We start from the raw sequence: 23,916 nt of genomic DNA, 5'->3' as shown, positions 1-23,916 counted from the left end.
AAAGAAAGAAAGAAAGAAAGAAAGAAAGAAAGAAAGAAAGAAAGAAAGAAAAAAGAAAAGAAAAAGAACTCTTCAGGACCTCCCCAGTTTAGCTGTGCTAGTCAACTGATCCCCACCAGTGTTCTACAGCTGAATCTATTCACAAGAACCAGCATTGGAAATCATTCATACCAGCACAATACTACCTTTTCATATTTAAATGAATATCCAGAATAACCTTGAGATATTTATGAAAATCACAGTAGGATACCCATGTAAAGAATAGAAATTTGAGGAGCTTTAAAAAGTGTCAATTAGACGCTGGGCAAGATGGCGGCGCCGGGAGGACTCTCATTCTGAGGAGCAGCAGGGCAGGATTGGCACAGTGACCAGCAATCAGAACTCGTGGCCATAAAACACAAGTGATTGTGTTTCACAGGTGAGAGGATACCCCACAGTGGGGGATTCAATCAGCTTTAACTCACCCGGCTAAACCGTGGAAGAGATCCCGGTTCCACCAGGCACTTGGTCACCAGCCCAGAGCTACCCGCCAGCACAATCTGGTCACGGTCCCAGACTGAACTGTGGGCCCACAACACCATAGACTGGATTTCCCAGTCGAGAGATAACCCCACGGAGCAGGAAACAATTGGGACCGACCTCAGGTTACCCAGACATCCCCTGGAAAAGACTCGGGTTCCGGGGGTGCCCCAAGAGACAGTCCAGACCCAGAGCCGGGACACAGGCACCTGCCTGTGCGCCTGATTCGCCACCTGAGATAGAACTGTGGGCACCAGGGCACCAGGGCACCAGACTGCGTGTCTCTGGCAGGAGGAAACCCCCAGCGGAGGGGGTCAGCAGCTCTAACGCTTAGGACATCCAGCACCAAAACACTTCCTGGACTCATGCAGACTCTAGTGCAGGCAGGAGCTCTGTGCTCTGCCGCCATTATTGAGTTCTCCTAGGGCACTGGGACACACAGCTGCATCCTCAGACCTACAAAAGCCAGAGAGCCATTACAGCAGCCCTCAGATACTGTGCCAAGGATCAACCAGTTATTCCTAGCTAGACTGTCAAAACTGTGGGAATCCCCAGTCCTTCAAGAGGGCTGCACCCACAGCATCTGGACCAAAGCAGTGCCTGCAGCCGCCATCCCAGACAGAGACACACAGTTTCTGGTCCAGAGTGAGGCACCCAGCCGCCAGACCAGAACAGTGCCCCCAGGTGCCAACTCAACCTAGGTGCAAATTCTCCAGATCCAGAGCAGAGCAATCAGCCTCTGGCTCAGAGACTTGCTGAGTGCACCTCCCACTTTCCCGGACAGAACTGTGCGCCCCAGGATAACAGACTGAGTTTCCCTATTGGGAGAAAACCCCACAACTAGGGAATCAGCAGGTTCTTCAAGAGGACAGTACATGGAAATTTAGTGAGCAGCAGCACACTAAATTCATAACAAGAAACCCAGCAGTGGGGCAGCTGTCTTGAGAAATTCTATGGGTAAGAGTAGATCCCCCTGCCTAACATAGACCACAGCCACTACTCAGGGTTATAAACCTAAGGTGAGCAGTGGCAACTCCTGAGAAAAACTGGCCATACAGTGACCATAACCAAAAAGCAGAGAAGGACTCCTTCAGGAAAATCGTCTTCCGGCCAAGGGGATAATCCCTACCTCAGGACTCCAGGAAGCACAGAAACTAACAGCCAACACCTAAATCAGCCCAATGGGTAGAGGTCAGCGTAAAGGCTCAACCAACAAAAGACAGAGCAATATGGCATCTCCAGAACCCAGCCATCCAGGGGCGAACAGCCCTGAACAATGCAGCATAATAGAAAATCAAGAAGATGACCTAACATCTATGTTGATGAAGAGGATAACAGAGAAAACAAGTAAAATACCTAAAGAATTAGAGGAAGATAAAACCAAACAGATCATGGCTATCCATAAAGAAATGGAGGAAGATAAAGACAAGCAGATTAGGGCCATCCATGAAGAAATACAGGAAGATGCAACCAAACAGCTTGTGGCCTTCAGAGAAGAAATAATTAGATCACTGAAAGAAATAAAAGAGATAGAGTTGAAGGAACTAAAAGAAAAAGAGGAAAATACAAGCAGACAGGTGAAGGAAGTAAACAAAACAACTCAAGACCTGAAGATAGAACTAGAAAAATTAAAGAAAACACAAATGGAGGAAATAATGGAGAGGAAGAATTTAGGGAAGAAAACAGGAACTACAGAGGTAAGCATAACCAACAAAATACAAGAAATGGAAGAAAGAATTTCAGGAGTAGAAGATACAATGGAAGAAATCGATGTATCTGTCAAAGAAAATGTTAAATCCAAAAAATTCCTGACACAGACCATCCAAGAAATCCAAGACAATATGAAAAGATAAAACCGAAGAATAATAGGAATAGAGTAAAAAGAAGACTCCCTTCTCCAAGGCCCAGAAAATATTTTCAACAAAATCATTAAAGAAAAATTCCCCAAGTTAAAGGAGAAGCCAATAAGGATACATGAGGCCTACAGAACACCCAACAAATTTGACCAGAAAAGAAAATCCTCCCGCCACATAATAATCAAAACAGTAAGTATACAGAACAAAGAAAAAATACTAAAAGCTGCAAGGGAAAAAGGCCAAGTAACATATAACAGCAAACCCATTAGAATCACCCTTGACTTTTCAACAAAAATTATGAAAGCCAGAAGGGCCTGGACAGATATCATACAGGCCCTAAAAGAACACAGATGTCAACCCAGGCTACTATTCTCTGCAAAACTCTCAGTCCTCATAGACGGAGAAAACAAGATATTCAATGACAAAAACAAATTTCAACAATACCTACACACAAATCCAGCATTACAGAAGACACTGGAAGGGAAAATACAATCCAAGAAAATTAGCTTCTGTCAAGAAAACACAGGAAATAATTAACGTTCCTACAGCAAAACAAAAAGCAACCAAGCACACAACCTTATGAATACAGCCAACATCAATATCAAAGGATCTAACAGCCACTGGTCATTAATCTCTCTCAACATCAATGGACTCAACTCTCCAGTAAAAAGACACAGATTAACAGAATGGATACCTAAAACAAAACCCAGCAATCTGTTGCATACAAGAAACACACCTAAGACACAAAGATAGACATTACCTGAGGGTAAAAGGTTGGAAGACAACTTACCACGCAAATGGACCCAAGAAACAAGCAGGAGTAGCCATTCTAATATCTGATAAAATAGACTTTCAACCAAAATTAATAAAAAGAGATGAGGAAGGACATTTTATACTCATCAAGGGAAAATTCCACCAGGAAAACATTACAATCCTGAACAACTATGCCCCAAATACAAGACCACCCACATTTATAAAAGAAACATTGATAAAACATAAACCACATAAAGATCCCAACACATTAATAGTGGGAGACTTCAACACCCCACTCTCAACAAAGGACAGGTCAACAAAACAGAAATTAAACAAAGAAACAATATCTCTGACAGAGGTCATGAATCAAATGGACCTCACAGACATTTACAGAACTTTACACCCAAACACAAAAGATATTTACCTTCTTCTCAGCACCTCATGGAACCTTCTCCATAATAGACCATATAGTTGGTCACAAAGCAAGCCTCAACAGATACAAGAAGACTGAAATAATCCCTTGTATCCTGTCTGATCACCACGGAATAAAGCTGGACTTCAATAACAACAGAAATAGCAAAAAGCCTACACACACATGGAAACTGAACAACTTGTTACTAAATGACAGCTGGGTCAGGGAAGAAATAAAGAAAGAAATTAAAGCCTTTCTAGAACTCAATGAAAATGAAGACACAAGATACCCAAACTTGTGGGACACAATGAAAGCAGTGCTCAGAGGAAAGTTCATAGCACTAAGTGCCTTCAAGAAGAAATTCGAGACAGCTCATTCAAGCAACTTAATGGCCCACTTAAAAACCCTAGAAAAAGAAGAAGCAGACACACCAAAAAGGAGTAGACAGCTGGAAATAATCAAACTCAGGGCTGAAATCAATCAATTAGAAACAAATAAAACAATTCAAAGAATCAATGAAACCAAGAGCTGGTTCTTTGAGAAAATCAACAAGATTGACAAACCCTTAGCCAAGCTAACTAAAAGGCAGAGAGACACCACCCAAAACAACAAAATCAGAAATGAAAAGGGGGACATAACTACAGACACTGAAGAAATCCAAACAATCATTAGGACTTACTTCAAAAGTCTATACTCAACAAAATTTGAAAATCTAAATGAAATGGACAATTTTCTTGATCGATTTGACTTACCAAAGCTGAATCAGGACAAAGTAAATCAATTAAATAGTCCTATATCCCCCAAAGAAATAGAAGCAGTAACCGAAAGTCTCCCATCCAAAAAAAGCCCAGGACCAGATGGCTTCAGCGCAGAATTCCACCAGACCTCAAAGAAGAGCTAACTCCAATTCTCTTCCAACTGTTCCACAAAATAGAAACAGAAGGAACATTACCAAACTCATTCTATGAAGCCACAATCACCTTGGTACCTAAACCTCACAAAGACTCAACAAAGAAAGAGAATTTCAGGCCAATCTCCCTTATGAACATTGATGCAAAAATAATTAACAAAATACTTGCAAACCGAATCCAAGAACACATCAAAGATATTATCCACTATGACCAAGTAGGCTTCATCCCAGGTATGCAGGGGTGGTTCAGTATACGGAAATCCATCAATGTGATCCACCATATTAACAAACTGAAAGAAAAAAACAACATGATAATCTCCCTAGATGCTGTAAAAGCATTTGACAAAATCCAACATCCATTCATGTTTAAAGTACTGGAGAGATCAGGGATACAAGTCACATATCTAAACATAGTAAAGGTGATTTACAGAGCCTATAGCCAACATCAAACTGAATGGAGAGAAACTTAAAGCAATCCCACTGAAATCAGGAAGAAGACAAGGCTGCCCACTCTTTCCATATCTCTTCAATATAGTGCTGGATGTCCTTGCTATAGCAATAAGACAGTTGAAGGAGATCAAGGGGATACAGATGGGAAAGGAAGAAGTCAAATTATCACTATTTGCAGATGATATGATAGTATATATGAGTGACCCCAAAAACTCTACCAGGGAACTCCTACAGCTGATAAACACCTTCAGCAAAGTGGCCGGATATAAAATTAACTCAAAAAAATCAGTAGCACTCCTGTATACAAAAGACAAAAGGGCTAAGAAAGAAATTAGAGAAACAACACCATTCACAATAGCCACAAATGACATAAAGTACCTTGGCGTAACCCTAACCAAGCAAGTCAAAGACTTGTATGAAAAAAATTTCAAGTCTCTGAAGAAAGAATTAGAGGAAGATATGAGAAGATGGAAAGATCTCCCATGCTCATGGCTTGGCAGGATTAACATAGTAAAAATGGCCATCTTACCAAAAGCAATGTACAGATTTAATGCAATTCCCATCAAATTGCCAACACAATTCTTTACAGACCTGGAAAGAAAAATTCTCAACTTCATATGGAATAACAAGAAACCGAGAATTGCTAAAACAACCCTCTACAATAAAAGATCTTCTGGAGGTATCTCCATCTCTGATCTCAAGCTGTACTATAGAGCAACAGTTATAAAAACTGCATGGTACTGGCATAGAAACAAAATGGTACATCAATGGAATCGAACAGAAGACCCAGAAATAAACCCACACACTTACGGACACCTGATCTTTGACAAAGATGCCAAAACCATACAATGGAAAAAAGATAGCATCTTAACAAATGGTGCTGGTCCAACTGGATGTCTACATGGAGAAAAATGAAAATAGATCCATACTTATCACCCTGCAAAAAACTGAAGTCCAAGTGGATCAAAGACCTCAACATAAAACCAGACACATTAAATCATGTAGAAAAAAAAAAGTGGGGAATACCCTAGAACTCATTGGTACAGGAGAAAACTTCCTGAACAGAACACCAACAGCACAGGCTCTAAGAGCAACAATCAATAAATGGGACCTCATGAAATTGAAACGCTTCTGTAAAGCAAAGGACACCATCATCAAAACAAAGAGACTGCCTACAGATTGGGAAAGCATCATCACCAACCCTTTATCTGACAGAGGACTCATATCCAGTATATATAAAGAACCAAACAAGCTGAAAAGCAATAAACCAAGTAATCCACTTAAAAAATGGGGAACAGTGCTAAAGAGAGAATTCTCTGTAGAGGAATATCGAATGGCAGAGAAGCACTTAAAGAAATGCTCAACCTCATTAGCCATTAGGGAAATGCAAATCAAAACAACCCTGATATTTCACCTTACACCCATCAGAATGGCCAAGATGAAAAACTCAAGGGACAACACATGCTGGAGAGGTTGTGGAGAAAGGGGAACCCTTCTCCACTGCTGGTGGGAATGTAAACTGGTACAACCACTTTGGAAATCAATCTGGCGCTTTCTAAGACAACTAGGAATAGCGCTCCCTCAAGATCCAGCCATACCACTCCTAGGCATATACACAAAAGTGGCTAAAGTACACAAAAAGGACATTTGCTCAACCCTGTTTGTAGCAGCTTTATTTGTAATAGCCAGAAGCTGGAAACAACCCATATGCCCCTCACCTGAAGAATGGATGCAGAAATTGTGGTACATCTATACAATGAAGTATTACTCAGCAATGAAAAATAAGGAAATCATGAAATTTTCAGGTAAATGGTGGGACCTGGAAAGGATCATCCTGAGTGAGTTGTCCCAGAAGCAAAAAGACCCACATGGTTTATACTCACTCATATAAACATACAATATAGAATAAACCCACTAAAATTTGTACATCTAAACAAACTAAGCAAAAGAGAGGACCCTAACTAAAATGTTCAATCCCCATCCTGAAAGGCAAAGAGGATGGACATCAGAAGAAAAAGAAAATAGGAAACAACCTCGGAACCTGCTACAGAGGGCCTCTGAAAGCCAGAAGAAAACAGGAAACAAGCTTGAAACCTGCCACAGAGGGCCTCTGAAAGCTTCTGCAGTATAGACTGTCAAAGCAGATGCTGAGCCTGATGGCCAACTGATGGGCAGAGTGAATGGAATTCTATGTAAGAAGTGGGAAATAGTAAGAGCTGGAGGGGACGGGAACTCCACAAGGAGAGCAACAGAACAAGATAATTTGAACACAGGGAACTTCCCAGAGACTCATACTCCAACCAAGGACTATTCGTGGAGATGACCTGGAACCCCTGCACAGGTGTAGCCCATGGCAGGTCAGTGTCCAAGTGGGTTACATAATAATGGGAAGAGGGACTGCCTCTGACATAATCTGATTGGCCTGCTCATTGATCACTTCCCCCGAGGGGGGAGCAGCCTTATCAGGCCACAGTAGAGGACAATGCAGCCACTTTTGATGAGAACTGATAGACTAAGATCAGAAAGAACAGGAGAACCTCCCCTATCAGTGGACTTGGGGAGTGGCATGCATGCAGAAAGGGGAGGGAGGATGGGACCGGGAGGGGAGGAGGGAGGGGCTTATGGGGGGATACAAAATGAATAAAGTGTAATTAATAAAAAAAAGTGTCAATTACTTAGTGGCAACTAGTTATGACTCTTTTTAGATTTCTTTTATATATATATAAATGAAGAAGATTCTACAGTAGGAAGTTTCATCTCACAGATAAATTAACCAAACTTACGTGGCTCAGCAGGTGGCCAAAACAAATTAACTCAATGGTATTTCAATAGATTTTTTTAAATTTTATTTATATATTTTTTTTGTCTCATAATGATTTATTGGGGCATGCTTTTGCTTTTTACTTGTTTTGTTTTGGTTTTCTTATTGGTCTTTTGTTTGTATATCATAGTTTCTGACTATGTGTCATTTTAAATTTTTTAGTTTGTCTTATTTTTTTTCCCTGTTGTTTAAAACTTTACTCCAGGTTATTTTTTCTGTTTTCTAAAGAGATAGAGAAACACATGGAGTTGAGTAGGTAAGAAGGTTGGGAGGAATTAGAAACAGTGAGATGGGAAGCAGTAATCACAATGCATTTTATTAAAATTATTTCAATAAAATATTAATTTTTAAAATATGACTCATGTTACATTTGAAATTACATCATAGAAAGGTATTTGAAAACAATATAAATATTGTTTTTCCTTTTTAATTGTTTATTTTTTAATTACAGTTAAGTCACTTTGTATCCTAGCTCTAGGCCTCTCCTTCATCCCCTTCCAATCACACCCTCCCTCCTTCATCTCCTTCTTTACCCCTCTCCAAGTCCACTGATAGGGGATGTCCTCATACCCTTCCATCTGATCCTAGCATATCAGGTCTCATCGGACTGGCTGTATGGTCTTCCTCTGTGGGCTGGTAAGACTGCCCTTGCCTCAGAGGGAGGTGATCAAAGAGCCAGCCATTGTCTTCATGTCAGATATAACCCCTGTTCCCCTTACTAGGGATCCAACGTGGAGACTGAACTGCCATGGGCTACAACTGAGTAAGGGGGTCTAATGTCCTCTCCATGCATGGTCCTTGGTTGGAGTAGCAGTCTCAGAAATGACCCTTGGGTCCAGATTTTTTGGTTCTGTTGCTTTCCTTGTGGAGCTCCAAATCTTAATTACTAAGGCAAATTATTCTTGAACTGTTTTATAATTATCACATTCAGCTCTAAATATTTGACAATTCTACCTATTGTCTATGTCAATGTTCACCTCCTAGTTTGCTGAATAGTTTGGGGGTCAGGCTATTTCTACAGATATTTGTCATTTAGGAGCTGTACTGGTCATGTGGAATGCACTAATCCAGTTTCTCAAGAAAATATACATTTTTTTTACACTACATAGAGAATGACTAATACTACTCAGTTATAATTTAACATCTTGGAGTACTTGACTGCTTGCCCCAACCCAGGTTGCCTATTGATGGAAAACAAATACAAACAAAATAATAAAAAACACATTCCATGGGAAGGATGAGGGGTTCCTGGGAGAGAAAGCTGTAGCTCTGGCCTCTTCTTTTGGCATGTTGCAGGCTCCATAAAGTATAGATTTATAACAAAAAGCAGTCTGAAAGTTAAGGGTTTCCTCTCACCATTATCGATTGTTTGTTTTTTGTTTTTGTTTTTGTTTTCTCCTCTGGTAATGCTTCATGGAGAACTTTGTAAAGTCCTTTCTGTTTCTTTAAAAAGTAACATATATCCATATTTCCAATTCACGTTCTGAAACTTTTTATTTGAAATTTTTATAATAAAATATATTTTTGTTCATTTTTGTACATATTTTTATCACCTACTATAGTATAATTTAAATGCCTGACATTTTTCTGTATTGGGTATGAACTGAATATTTAAAGTAAGACTATTACTACATTTTCTTTGTTACTACAATTAGTATATATCTCTTTAAAACTAAAGAATTATAATTAACCACTAGATTTACCGAATTTTCTTTAAATGTAAGGCATTGTTCTGTTTTAAATCATTAAACTTTTGCTGCACTCTATTCAGTGAGAATCACTGAGAATGTTATTATGTAGATGCAGAATTGGATTCTGAGGAGCCAGTAAATTTCCTAAGATCAAGATTTTGGACATACACTGTCTGATCCTAGAGCTAAGACTGCCACCATGTCTAGCAAGGGTTTGTTAATTATTTTCCTTGGTGACTCACTTTTATCAAAAGTTCTCTATAATAACTATCTCATTGTACATTGTTGACACATTTCCCTGGGATTTTTAAATTTGTAACAACTACCTATAACAGCTAACAGTCTCCAGAGAAAGAAACAAATAAACAGAAATCTCTCTATACCTATATTTCATACCTATATTTCTTTTTAATAGTTGGTTTTTAATGATTGTGAAGCTGACCAGCCTGTAGTCATTAGGGAAAATAATATGAGGAAATATGACAAGAGTTAAATTTCAGAGGGAGGCAGGATTTCCATTATCTAGGAAATCTATTTTCTTGGTAAATAATTGGTTAAATGGGATCTACTAACATTATTAAGTGTAGCTTTCTCTGCTCAGAATCAGTTGATTGCACACCACATTAGCCACATTTAAACCAAAATAACTAGGCCAATGCCTGCTTAGGAACTAGAGAACACTATCCTTTTGACATAAGAAATGAATCATTGAACAAATTATTACAGGAAACTGGCATTTGTTTCACAAAATAACTCAGTGTTGTAACTTATCAATCTGCATGTAGAAAGAAGAGCGTCTTCCATATATCATCTCCTTATGGATTGCTGAGTTTCCAAATACAACTGTAAATGACATATTATTTGCAAGATCCTGATAAAAATTACAAAGTCTTATTTATTATTTTCAATTACGTATGTATGTCAAATCCAAGTAATTAACGGTATTCCGTATCTAGAAATTTGTTTCATTGGTCACTTTACTCTATCCATATCAATATTCCACATCTGTATCTATAAGTAAATTAATAGATGATAGACAAATTATAATTATTTCTGTAACTCAGCATTATTTATATGGCTTTGTATTTAATAGTTTTCAAATAAAACTGTAGCAATGCTGAAAAACAAACAAAAACAAACCAAAAAAAAAAAAAAACTGTAACTTAGAAAAACCCAGAATCTTTTAAATCTGTTTTAGTACTACAGATTTAGGATTAAGCACTCATGTGGGAAAAAATAACTTTTATAAATGTAATCAAATTACATTTTGGCATTAAAATGATACTTAATTCTTTAATTTCTCATAAATCCACTGAGGATCTTATACAGATGAGATCAGATGAAGAGAAGGTAGGGGTGCACTGGAGCCACAGAAGAAAACTGGGTGAATTGAATAAAAAATAAAAATATGGAGACTCCTTGCTCTACCATTCACCATGCAAATTTCCAGAAGTCCAGGTAGGCTTCCCAGCTGCTCAACTCCACTCTCTTCTCTCATGGTGCCCATCTCCCCTAACTCCAGTCCTAGACTAATCATCTTATCCCAGGCCCAGCTTGGGTGAAGAACTCAAGCTCAATCATAGATCATTAAGATTATCAGAACTCCAGCCACCAGCTTCAGTGGTGATCTCCTGGTTGACAACAGGCCACACTGATCAGAAGACCAGTAAGGAAACTGAAACCAAAAACAAAACAACCATCAAACAAAGACAAACTCAGAAATGGGCCCCTTGACTTACAATCACCCCAATGGCAAATGCCTGGAGGCCTGTGTAAAAACACAGACAAGGCAATCCATCACAATCAGAACCCATCTATACTACTACAGCAATACATAACTATTCTAACATAGCAGAAACACAAGGAAAATACCTTAAGGGACTTTAAAAGACCTTAAAAAGACCAACTTTTTAAAGATGATTGAGGTCTTTAAAGCAGAAATGAGTAACCTCTTAAAGAAATCAAGGAAAAGACAAACAACAAAGTGAAATTGAATAATAACTTCCTTAATAAAAACCAGGAATAAAACCAGTTGAAAAAAAAAATGAAACTGTTCAAGATCTGAAAATAGAAATATATACAATACAATAAATAAAACACAAAAGGGAGAATTCTAGAAAAAATTACAAATGTGACCATCACCAACAGAATAGGAAAGATAAAAGAGATAATCTCAGGCATTGAAGATAAAATAAATGAACTAAACACCAAAAATGTTAAAATTGAAATTTCTTGACACAAAACATCCAGGAAAGTTGAGATACTATGAAAACAATAATGAATAGAATAAGGAGAGTCCCAAATGAAAACCTCAGAAAATGTTTTCAACAACTTACAGAAGAAATTTTTCCTTAAAAAAAGATGCCTATAAAAGTACAAGAAGCTTACAGAACACCAAATAGAATGAACCAGAAGGAAACTCCCTTTACCACATAATCACCAAAACACACATTCAGAACAAAGAAATAGTATTAAAAGCTGCAAGGGAAAAATAGTAAGTAACATATAAAGGCAGACATATTGGATATATAAAGACATACAAAGGCAGACATACACCCTATATCTAAATGAAGACTATAAAAGCAAAAAAGGACCTGAAAAGATGCCCTGCAGACTCAAAGAGACAACAGATACCAGCTTAGACCACCATACCCATGAAAACTTTCTTTTTTTTTTTAAGATTTAAATTCTAAGTATTCCTTCTTTTATTTTTAATTTTCTTTTTTCTTTTTTTTTAATTTTATTTTTTTCTTATCAGTTACATTTTATTAACTCTGTATCCCAGCCATATCCCACTCCCTCATTCCCTCCCAATCCCAACCTCCCTTCCTCATCTCCACTGTGCCCCTTTCCAAGTCCACTGATGGGGGGGGACCTCCTCCCCATTCATCCGAACCTGTTTTATCAGGTATCTTCAGGACTGGCTGCAAAGCCCTCCTCTGTGGCCTAACAAGACTGCTCTTCCCTTGGGAGTGGGGAGGTCAAAGAGCCAGCCATTGAGTTCCTGTTAGAAATAGTCCTTGTTCCCCTCACTATGGGAAACCAATTGGTTACTGAGCTACCACAGGCTACATCCCAGCAGAGGTTCTAGGTTATATCCATACATTGTCCTTGGTTGAATGTCAGTCTCAGAAAAAAACCCTGTGCCCAGATAGATTTGGTCCTTGTGGAGCTCCTATCCTTTCCTCATCAGACTAACTCACCTTATTTCATATGTTTCCCTGTACTCTGCTGAAGGTTTGGTCATGAGTCTTTGTATCTGCTTTGAAAACACTGCTAGTTAGAGTCTTTCAGATGCCCTCAGTAGACTCCTGGTCATATGTTCAATGCACATTCCATCTGTCTTTCTAAATGACGATTGATCATCTTACCCCATGTCTGCTCTCTTGATTATCTATTTTAGGTGTATAGATTTCATTATGTTTATCATATCTTATAGGTCTATATAAGTGAGTATATACCTTGTTTGTCATTCTCCTTCTGGGATATTTCACTCAGAATGATCTTTTCTAGATCCCACCATTTGCCTACAAATTTTTGATTTCCTCTTTTTGATTGCTGAGTAGTATTCCATTGTATAAAAATGCCACAATTTCTGCCCATTCCTCCATTGATGGACATCTGGGTTGTTTCCAGCTTCTAGCTATTACAAATAAAGCTGCTGCAAACATGGTTGAGCAAATGTCCTTTTTGTGTACTTTAGCCTCTTTTGGGTATATGCCTAGGAGTGGTATGGCTGGATCTTGAGGAAGCGCTATTCCTAGTTGTCTGAGAAAGCGCCAGATTGATTTCCAGAGTGGTTGTACCAGTTTACATTCCCACCAGCAGTGGAGGAGGGTTCCCCTTTCTCTACAAGCTCTCCAGCATATGTTATCACTTGAGATTTTCATCTTGGCCATTCTGATGGGTGTAAGGTGAAATCTCAGGGTCGTTTTGATTTGCATTTCCCTGATGGCTAATGAGGTTGAGCATTTCTTTAAGTGTTTCTCTGCCATTCAATATTCCTCTGTCGAGAATTCTCTGTTTAGCTCTGATCCCCATTTTGTAATTGGATTACTTGGTTTGCTGCTTTTCAGCTTTAGTTCTTTCTATATACTGGATATTAGTCCTCTGTCAGATAAAGGGTTGGTGAAGATTCTTTCCCAATCTGTAGGCAGTCATTTTGTTTGGATGACGGAGTCCTTTACTTTACAGAAGCTTTTCCATTTCATGAGGTCCCATTTATTGACTGTTGCTCTTAGAGCCTGTGCTGTTGGTGTTCTGTTCAGGAAGTTGTCTCCTGTGCCAATGAGTTCTAGGTTGTTTCCCACTTTTTCTTCTAACAAATTTAGAGTATCTGGTTTTATGTTGAGGTCTTTGATCCACTTGGACTTTAGTTTTGTGCAGGGTGATAAATATGGATCTATTTTCATTTTTCTGCATGTAGACATCCAGTTGGACCAGCACCATTTGTTGAAGATGCTGTCTTTTTTCCATTGAATGGTTTTGGCTTCTTTGTCAAAAATCGAGTATTCATAGGTGTGTGGGTTTATTTCTGGGTCTTCTATGCGGTTCCATTGATACTCCTTTCTATTTTTATGCCAATACCATGCAGTTTTTATTACTATTGCTCTGTAGTACAATTTGATATTGGGGATGGAGATACCTCCAGATGATTTGTTGTTGTACAGGATTGTTTTGGAGATTCTAGGTTTTTTGTTTCTCCATATGAAGCTGAGAATCTTTTTTTCAAGGTCTGTAAAGAATTGAGTTGGAATTTTGATGGGAATTGCATTGAATCTGTAGACTGCTTTTGGCAGGATGGCCATTTTCACAATGTTAATCCTACCAATTCATGAGCACGGGAGATCATTCCATCTTCTGAGATCTTCAATTTCTTTCTTCAGAGACTTGAAGTGTTTCTCAAACAGGTCTTTCACTTGCTTGGTTAGTGTCACCCCAAGGTACTTTATGGTATTAGTGGCTATTGTGAAGGGTGTTGTTAACCTAATTTCTTTCTCGGCCCTTTTGTCTTTGGTATACAGGAGGGCTTCTCATTTTTTTTGAGTTGATTTTGTATCCTGCCATTTTGCTGAAGGTGTTTATCAGCTGGAGGAGTTCTATGATTTAATTTTTGGGGTCACTCATGTATGCTATCTTATCGTCTGCAAATAGTGACACTATGAACATTTCTGTTCCAGTTTGTATTCCCTTGATCTCCTTTAGTTGTCTTATTGCTCTGGCTAGGATTTCAAGTACTATGTTGAAGAGGTATGGAGAGAGTGGGCAGCCTTGTTTTGTCCCTGATTTCAGTGGGATTGATTTAAGTTTCTCTCCATTGAGTTTGATGTTGGCTATAGGCTTGCTGTATATTGCCTTTACTATGTTTAGATATGTGCCTTGTATCCCTGATCTCTCCAAGACCTTAAATAATGAATGGGTGTTGGACTTTGTCAAATGCTTTTTCAGCATCTAAGGAGATGATCATGTGGTTTTTCTCCTTCAGTTTGTTTATGTGGTGAATTACCTTGATGGATTTCCATATGTTGAACCACCCTTGCATGCCTGGGATGAAGCCTACTTGGTCATGGTGGATGATATCTTTGATGTGTTCTTGGATTCTGTTTGGAAGTATTTTATTGAGTATTTTTGCATCAATGTTCTTAAGAGAGATAGGTCTGAAGTTCTCTTTTTTGTTGAGTCTTTGTGTGGTTTAGGTATCAGGGTGAATGTCACTTCATAGAATGAGTTTGGTAATGTAGCTTCTCTTTCTATTTTGTGGAATAGTTTGAGGAGATTTGGTGTTAGCACTTTTTTAAAGGTCTGGTAGAATTCCGCACTGAAACCATCTGGCCCAGGGCTTCTTTTGGAGGGGAGACTGTGAATGACTGCTTCAATTTCCTTGGAGGATATAGGGCTGTTCAGTCTTTCTACCTGCTCTTGACTTAATGTTGGAAGATGGAAACTATCAAGAAAATTGTCCATTTCATTTAGGTTTTCAAATTTTGTGGCATATATGCTTTTGTACTATGACCTAATGATTGTTTGGATTTCTTCAGTGTCTGTAGTTATGTCCCCCTTTTCATTTCTGATTTTGCTGATTTGGATAGATTCTCTCTGCTTTTTAGTTAGTTTGGCTAAGGGTTTGTCTATCTTGTTGATTTTCTCAAAGAACCAGCTTTTTGTTTCATTGATTCTTTGAATAGTTTTAATTGTTTCTAAGTGATTTATTTCAGCCCTGAGTTTGATTATTTCCAGCCATCTGCTCCTCTTGGGTGTATCTGCTTCTTTTTTTCTAGGGTTTTCAGTTGGGCCATTAAGATGTTTGTATGTGATGTTACGAATTTCTTCTTGAAGGCACTTAGTGCTATAAATTTTCCTCTGAGCACTGCTTTCAATGTGTCCCATAAATTTGAGTATGTTATGCCTTCATTTTCATTGAATTCTAAGAAGTCTTTAACTTCTTTCTTTATCTCTTCCTTAACCCATCTGTCTTTGAGTAACAAGTTGTTCAGTTTCCATGTACGTGTCAGCTTTTTGTTATTTCTCTTGTTGTTGAGGTCCAGCTTTAGTCCATGGTGGTCAGATAGAATACAAAGGATTATTTCAATCTTTTTGTATCTGTTGAGGCTTGCTTTATGACCAATTATATAGTGTATTTTGGAGAAGGTTCCATGCAGTGCTGAAAAGAAGGTATACTCTTTTGAGTTTGGATGAAAAGATCTGTAAATGTCTATTATGTCCATTTGATTTAGGGACTCTGTAAGTGTTTTTATTTCCCTATTTGTTTTCTGTCTAGTTGATCTGTCCCTTGGTGATAGTGGAGTGTTGAAGTCTCCCACTATTAAGGTATTAGGATCAATGTGTGATTTAAGCTTTAATATTGTTTCATTTGTGAATGTAGGTGCTCTTGTATTTGGGGCATAGATATTCAAAATTGTGATGTTCTCTTGGTGGATTTTTCCATTGATGAGAATATAGTGGCCCTCCTTATCTTTTTTGATTAACTTGGGTTGAAAGTCTATCTTATTAGATATTAGGATGGCTACTCCAGCTTGTTTTCTGGAACCATTTGCTTGAAAAACATTTTTCCAGCCCTTTACTCTGAGGTAGTGTTTATCTTTGTTACATAGGTGTGTTTCTTGGATGCAACAGAATGTTGGATCCTGTTTCTGAAACCATTCTGTTAGTCTGTGTTTTTTTATTGGGGAGTTGAGTCCGTTGATGTTGATAGATACTAGTGACCAACAATTGTTACTTACTTTTGATGTGGGGTTGGTGGTGTTACTGAGTTTCGTTGCCTGTATTCTTTTGGTTTTTTTGTTGTGTAGTTATCTATTTCCTCTGTTTCCTTAGATGTAGTTGTTTTCTTTGGTTTGGAGTTTCCCTTCTAGTAACTTCTGTAGAGCTGGGTTACTATGTAGATATTATCTCCCTCTATGTTGATTGAAAGATTTGCTGGGTATAATAGTCTGGGTTGGAATCTGTGATTCCTTAAGGACTATGATTTCTGTCCAGGCCCTTCTGGCTTTCATAGTTTCTGTTGAGAAATCTGGTGTGATTCTGATAGGGCTACCTTCATATGTTGCTTGGTCTTTTTCCCTTGCTGCTTTTAGAATTTTCTCTTTGTTTTGTAGGTTTGGTGTTTTGACTATGATGTGACATGAAGAATTTCTTTTCTGGTCTAGTCTATTTGGTGTTCTTTAGGCCTCTTGTATGTTTATGGCCATCTCCTTCTTTAAGTTGGGAAAGTTTTCTTCTATAATTTTCCTGAAAATATTTTCCGGACCTTTGTGCCTGATGTCTTCTTTTTCTTCTATTCCTATAATTCTTAGATTTTTGTCTTTTCATGGTGTCCTTGATTTCTTGAATGTTTTGTGTTTGCAACTTTTCTGATTTTATTTTTTCTTTGAGAGACGTGTCAATTTCCACAAGTGTATCTTCGGCTCCTGAGATTCTTTCTTCCATTTCTTGTATTCTGTTGGTATGCTTTTTACCTTTGTAGTTCCCGATCTTTTTTCTATGTTCTCCAGCTCCTGTTTTTTCTCTATTTGTGTTTTCTTTATTGATTCTAATTCTGTTTTCATGTCTTGCGCCATTTTCTTCATCTGTTTGAATGTGGAGTCCTGCTTCTCAATGACAGCTTCTATTTTTTTTTTTGTCCATTTCCTCTCTATGTATCACTAATTGTGCCTCTACTTCTTTGGCTATAATTGCCTGTATTTCTATCAGAGCTTTGTTTATTTCTTCTTTATTTGCTTTCATTTGTGTGGACATTTCTTTGAGAGCTTTGTGCATTTCTTTTTTGTTTGCCTCGATTTTCGTGGTCATTTCTCTGAGAGCTCTATTTGTTTCCTCTTGGTTGGTCTCGATTTGTTTGGCTATTTCTCTAATGGCTTTGTTCATTTCACCTTTATGGGCCTCTAATAGCTGGAGAAACATAGTTTTGAGGTCATTTCCTTGTATATCTAGTGAATTGAAGTGTCCATTGGTTTGTGGGGTTGCTGGTGAGGTCATTATGTCCTGATTTTTGTTGGGAGTGTTCTTATGTCTGCCTCTAGCCATCTGGTTATTTATAACCCTCACTGTTTGTTCTTCGAGTTTGTAGTTCGGGCTATGATCGTCTCTTGCTCTTTTCTGGACTGTGTTTTCAGGAAGATGAGAAAGTTTCACTGGTTTGGGAGTGTGTGTTGTGGTTTCAGTTTTGCCTAAGTAAGGAATGTGATGCTGGCACTATTCGCATGCACTTTTAGGGGGCGCAGTGTGCATACGCGGATTCTCTGACTATTGCAGTGGCTTGCAGGCCACTATTATGCAGTTCTGAGATCCAGGGATTGTTTGCCTGGATTACACTGGTGGACCCACAAGGCAGAGGCTTCAACGTTGGGGTCACTATCCCAAGAATCCCTATGATGCCCACACCAGGGGTGTGGGTGGCAGGGGTCTTGTCTTGTTGCTTCTGTGGAGAGTCCCTGGGTCTGGGGCAAACTCTCCCTAGAAGGCTCACTCACTCTCTTGCAGGACTACTTGGAATGCACAGGGGTTCCCCTTGCTCTCTACTCTCTGATTTGGTCCTGCTGCAGAAAATGCGCGGGTAGGCTAACAGTCAGCTCTGTGACACTGTGGCCACAGGACTCAGTGTCCACCTTTCCTGTGTGCTGCCTCTTTGTCCTTTCCCTCTGCCAGGAGGGGTTATGTTGACTGGTCCCTGGGTAGCGCAGGAAAGAGTTAGGTTGAGTGTTCTCAATCCCAGATCCTGGGCCCAGCTCTCTCTGCCAGAAGCAGCCTTGTGGTAGAACCTATGTTTGCTGATCCCAAGAGAGTACCAGGTAGGGTTGAGTGTCCTCAGATCCAGAGCTTGGGTTTTTCTGCCAGGGGCCACTGGGTGAACTGGAGAGGGGGTGCTGTGTCCTGTGGCAGGCTGCCTCTCTGTCCTTCCCCTCTGACCTTCCCCTCCACTAGGGCAAGCTTATGGTGGTGCTCTCAGGGGAGTGCCAGAAGGGGTTGAGACTTCTCAGTCCTGATCCTGAGCCTGGGTTTCTCTGTCAAGTGTCGGGGGCTGTCGGTGATTGGACTTGGTGCTAGACCTTAATGTGCTGGACCCAGGAGAGTCTCAGGACATGTTAAATGATCACAGTCCCAGAACCTGAGCTGAGGTTTGTTTGCTAGGAGCAGCCGGCAGCTCTGGGGTCCCAGCATTGTGAAGCCGCTGTTCGCCTCTCTATCCCTCAGCTCTGCCATGGCAGGGTTATGGTGGCGTTTGGGGGAGTACCCGAAAGGATTGGGTTTTCTCAGCCCCAATCTCGGGTTGGGGTACAGATAATGTGGTCTGTGGCAGATTCTGCTGGATGCCTCCTGCCTCCTCCAAAGAGGAAGTAGGGCACACAGCCATTCTCCAAGTGTGGCAGGAGCTCAGTTGTGATGGCAGCGGGTACCTGTGGTCAGCGAGACCTTCCAAGGAAAGACTCGGTGACCCTTGATCAGTCTTGCAACTTTCCTTCCACGTGGGGTTTTCTTGAGACTGGGACTCGCAGTCTCTGGCACCCTTGTGCCTACCAATCAGCCTGGGAAAGTGATCAGGACAGGCAGACGTGTGGCTCTAGCCTGGAAACCTAAAGCCTGCTTTAACAGGGATCTCTTATGGGTTCTGGCTGTGTGGCCCGAGAGTGGACTCGACTGATTCCCACGCTGTGTGAGCCTCCCCTCACCTGGGAAACATGATCGCTGTAGTTTTAAGGCCCAGAGTTCAGTCTCCTGGTCGCTGCATGGAGATTGTTGTCTTGCTTCTCAGACACAGTGTTCTCCTGGCACTGACATCTTGGCCCCGCCCCTCCCAAGAAAACTTTCAATCACCATAGGAGGAAAAACTGAAATATCCCATGATAAAATCAAATTCAGACAATATCTATCCATGAATCCAGAAAAACTCCAACATAAGAAGGTTAACTATAAATAAATAATTTCAAACCATCAAAACTTAAAAAAGGGAAGCACACACACAAACACACACACATGCATGCATACACACACACACACACACCTACACTGTCAATAGCAACAGCTAAAACAAAAACAGAAATAAATATTCATTGGTCTTTGATATACTTCAATATCAATGGGCATAATGTCCATTGATGAAAAGATACCGACTTAAAAATGGATGTAAAAAAGGGTTCCATCTCTGTTGCACACAAGAAATATGCCTCTACATCAAAAATAATCATTACGTCAGAATAAGGGGCCAAAAAATACATTAACATTTTTGGTGTTTAGTTTCAAGCAATAAACTGAAAAACAAGCTGGTGTAGCTATTCAAATAGCTAAAAAAAAAAAAAAGTAGACTTTGAACCAAAATCAATCAAGAAGAAGGTGGAAGGACAGATCATACTCATCAAAGGAAAATTCCACCAAGATGATATTTAAATTTTTTAGCAACCATGCTCTAAATGTAAGGGTGCCACATTTGTACAAGAAAGATTACTAAAGCTTTAAATCACACATTGACCCTCATATATTGATAGTAGGAGACTTCAGTACCCAACTCTCAAAGCACACAAGTCACTCATACATAAACAAAATAGAGAAACACTAGAACCAAGAGATATAAGTCTAATGGACTTAACCAGTATCTACAAAACATTTCACCCAACCATGAAAGAACATATTTTCTATTCAGCACCTCTTGAAATTATCTCCACAATTTACCACATTCTCAGACACACAAAATTCTGATAAAAGGAAATTGGAATAACCCTCTGCATTCTCTCAGACCACCAGGGATTAAAGCTGGCTATGAACAACAACAACAACAAAACAACAGAAAGGTTACAAACTCATGGAAACTGAATAAATTTCTACTGAATGACTACTGGATCAAGGCAGAAATAAAAAAAATTAATTAAAGAATTCCTGAAATTCAATGAAAATGAAGTCACAACATACTCAAACATATGGGACACAATAAAAGCAGTACTCAAAGGAAAGTTCATAGCACTAAGGGCCTTCATAAAGAAAGTGGAGAGATCTCATACTAGCAACTTAATGGCACACCTGAAAGCGCTAGGGGGGAAAATAAGAAGCAGACACTCCAAAGAGGAATAGATAGCTGGCAACAATCAAACGCAGAGCTGAAATCAGTATAATAGAAACAAAGAACAATACAAAGGATCAATGAAACAGAGAGTTGGTTTTTTTTGAGAACGTGAGCAAGATAGACAAACAATTATCTAAATGGATTGAATGACAAAGAGTGAACTTCCAAATTAACAAACTCAGAAATGAAAAATGGGACATAAGAGCCATAAGATCCACTGAAGAAGTTTAAAGAATCATTAAGTCATACTTTAAAAACACATACTCCACACAATTAGAAAATCTGAAAGAAATGGATAATTTTCTTGATAGACTTCCCTCAGGCACAGAAAAACAAACATAGCATGTATTCACTTATAAAGTGATCATTATCTATTAAGTCATTGATGTTCATGCTACAATCCACAGGCCCAGACAGCCTAAGCAACAAGGAAGGCTGTAAGGAGATGCATGCATCTCCCTGGGAAGGAGAAATAGAACAGAATTTGTGGGTGGAATGGAAGTTGTAGGGATGGAAACAGGGGCAATCAGGCAGTGAGAGGGTGAAGGGTTCTGGCAACTGGAATTAGAGGGCATTCTGGGTGTCAATGTGAAAACCTCATCCAGTAGAACATCTCAGGATTCTATGAGGGTGACCCTAGGGAGGACTCCTTGTAATGGAAGATTGTGAGCCTTAACCACATATCCTTTATAACCAGGCAAGTTCCCGAGAGATAGGACTAGGACACTGACCCCAGCACAAAAGCTTTGACTTATAGTCTGTTCTGCCTGCAAGATGTACTTGGGCAGTGAAGGTACAGAACATATGGGAGTGGCTAGCCAATGATAGGTCTAATTTAAGGCCCAAAGCAAGAGAGGGATCCCATGCCTGACACTGCTTTGATGACCAGCAACTGGAGGCTGGATAACATGAAGACATATAATAGAAAAACAAAATCAATAAAATGATTCTTATTGATATTTTTATATACACATACATCAGTGCCTAGCCTAGCCATTTTCAAAGAGGTTACCAGTGACACCTGATTGTAACAGATGCAGAGATAGCCAAATAACATTTGGCAAAAGACAGAGACGGAAACAGAGACAGAGTTCCATCATTGGATCTCTCCCCTTGGAGCTTAAGGAACCCCATGGAAGAAGGAGAGGAAGAAATATCAGAGTCTGAGGGTTCAAGGAGATCACAGACCAACTTATTAGGGCTCACAGAGGCTCACAGAAACTGAAGTGGCAATCATTGGGACTACGTGGTCTACAGAAATTTAGCATGTTATGATTGTTAGCTTGATATTTTTATGAGATACTGAGAGTCGGTGTGTCTCTGACTCTTTTGTCTGATATTGGGACCCTTTCCCTACTACTGGGCTACCTCACCTAACCTTGGTATGAGGGTTTGTGCCTAGTCTTATTTTATCTTTTTATCTTCTAACATGTTAAGTGTGTTTGGTTTTATGTTGAGGTCTTTGATCCACTTGGACTTCAGTTTCGTGCAGGATGATAATACAACACAATTCTTTACAGACCTTGAAAGAACAATTCTCAATTTCACATGGAAAAACAAAAACAAAAAAAAAAAAAAGAATTGCAAAAATAATTCTGTACAATAACATATTGTCTGGAGGTATCTTCATCCCTGATCTCAAGCTGTACTACAAAACAATAGAAATAAAAACTGCATGGTATAACATAGAAACAGAATCAATTCAATTGAATGGAAGACCCTGAAATAAACCCACACACCTATGGATACATGATTTTTAACAAAGAAGCCAAAAATACGCAGTGGGAAAAAGCCAGTATCTTCAACAAATGGTGCTCGATGTCTACATGTAGAAAAATGTAAATAGATCCATATTTATCACCCTGGACAAAACTAAAGTCCAAGTGGATCAAAGACCTCAATATAAAACCTGACACACTAAATCTATTAGAAGAATTGGGAAAGAGCCTAGACATCATTGGCACAGGAGACAACTTCCTGTAAAGAACACCAAAAGCACAGGCTCTAAGATCAACAATCAAGAAATGGAACCACATGAAACTGAAAACCAAATGCTTCTGTAAAGCAAAGAACACTGTCGTCAGAACAAAACAACAGCCTACATATCAAGAAAGGATCTTTGCCAACCATATATCTGAGAGAGGGCTAATATCCAGAATATATAATGAACTAAAGAAGTTAAAAAGTAAAACAAACAAACCACAAGTAACACAATTAAAAAATGGGTAAAGCGCTAAAAAGGGAATTCTCTGCAGAGGAATATAGAATGGCAGAAAAACACTTAAAGAAATGTTCAACATCTCTAGTCATCAGGGAAATGCAAATCAAAATGACCATGGGATTTCACCTTACGCCAATCAGAATGGCTAAGATCAAAAATTCAAGTGAGGAAGAGCCTGGAACTCATTGGCACAGGAGATTTTTGTTGTCTTTTAAATTAATACTTTTTAAGGAAATATTTTAATCTGATTTTAGTATACTTAATGCCCTACATATTGAAGACAAAAATATGTGCAACTATGTATTTGAAATTCTATTATATGCAAAAGCTTGCAGAATTAAAGTCCTGCAAGAGTAACATATACAAAATGATCAGTAAGTACAAGTTTACAGTGGCCTTGGTATTTGAAGACATTTTTTTATATGAATGGTAATCTTCAAAACTCAGGACCTAGCTTACACAAAAAATCATTGTACTGAATGAACCATCCTCTCAACCCCACACTTCTATTATTTTTGTTTGCTTTCAACATATCTCAACCACAGTTTCCCTTCCCTCCATTCATCCCATGCTGGAGAGGATGTTGAGAAAGAGGAGCCCTCTTCCACTGCTGGTGGGAATGTAAATTTGTACAACCACTTTGGAAATAAATATGGTGCTTCCTCAGACAATTAGGAATTGTGCTTCTTCAAGGTTCAGCTATAGCTCTCC

Source organism: Psammomys obesus, unplaced genomic scaffold, assembly GCF_907164565.1.
Source record: "Psammomys obesus unplaced genomic scaffold, mPsaObe1.curated_primary_1811, whole genome shotgun sequence".
Taxonomy (NCBI): domain Eukaryota; kingdom Metazoa; phylum Chordata; class Mammalia; order Rodentia; family Muridae; genus Psammomys; species Psammomys obesus.
Note: the sequence above shows the minus strand (reverse complement) of the source record.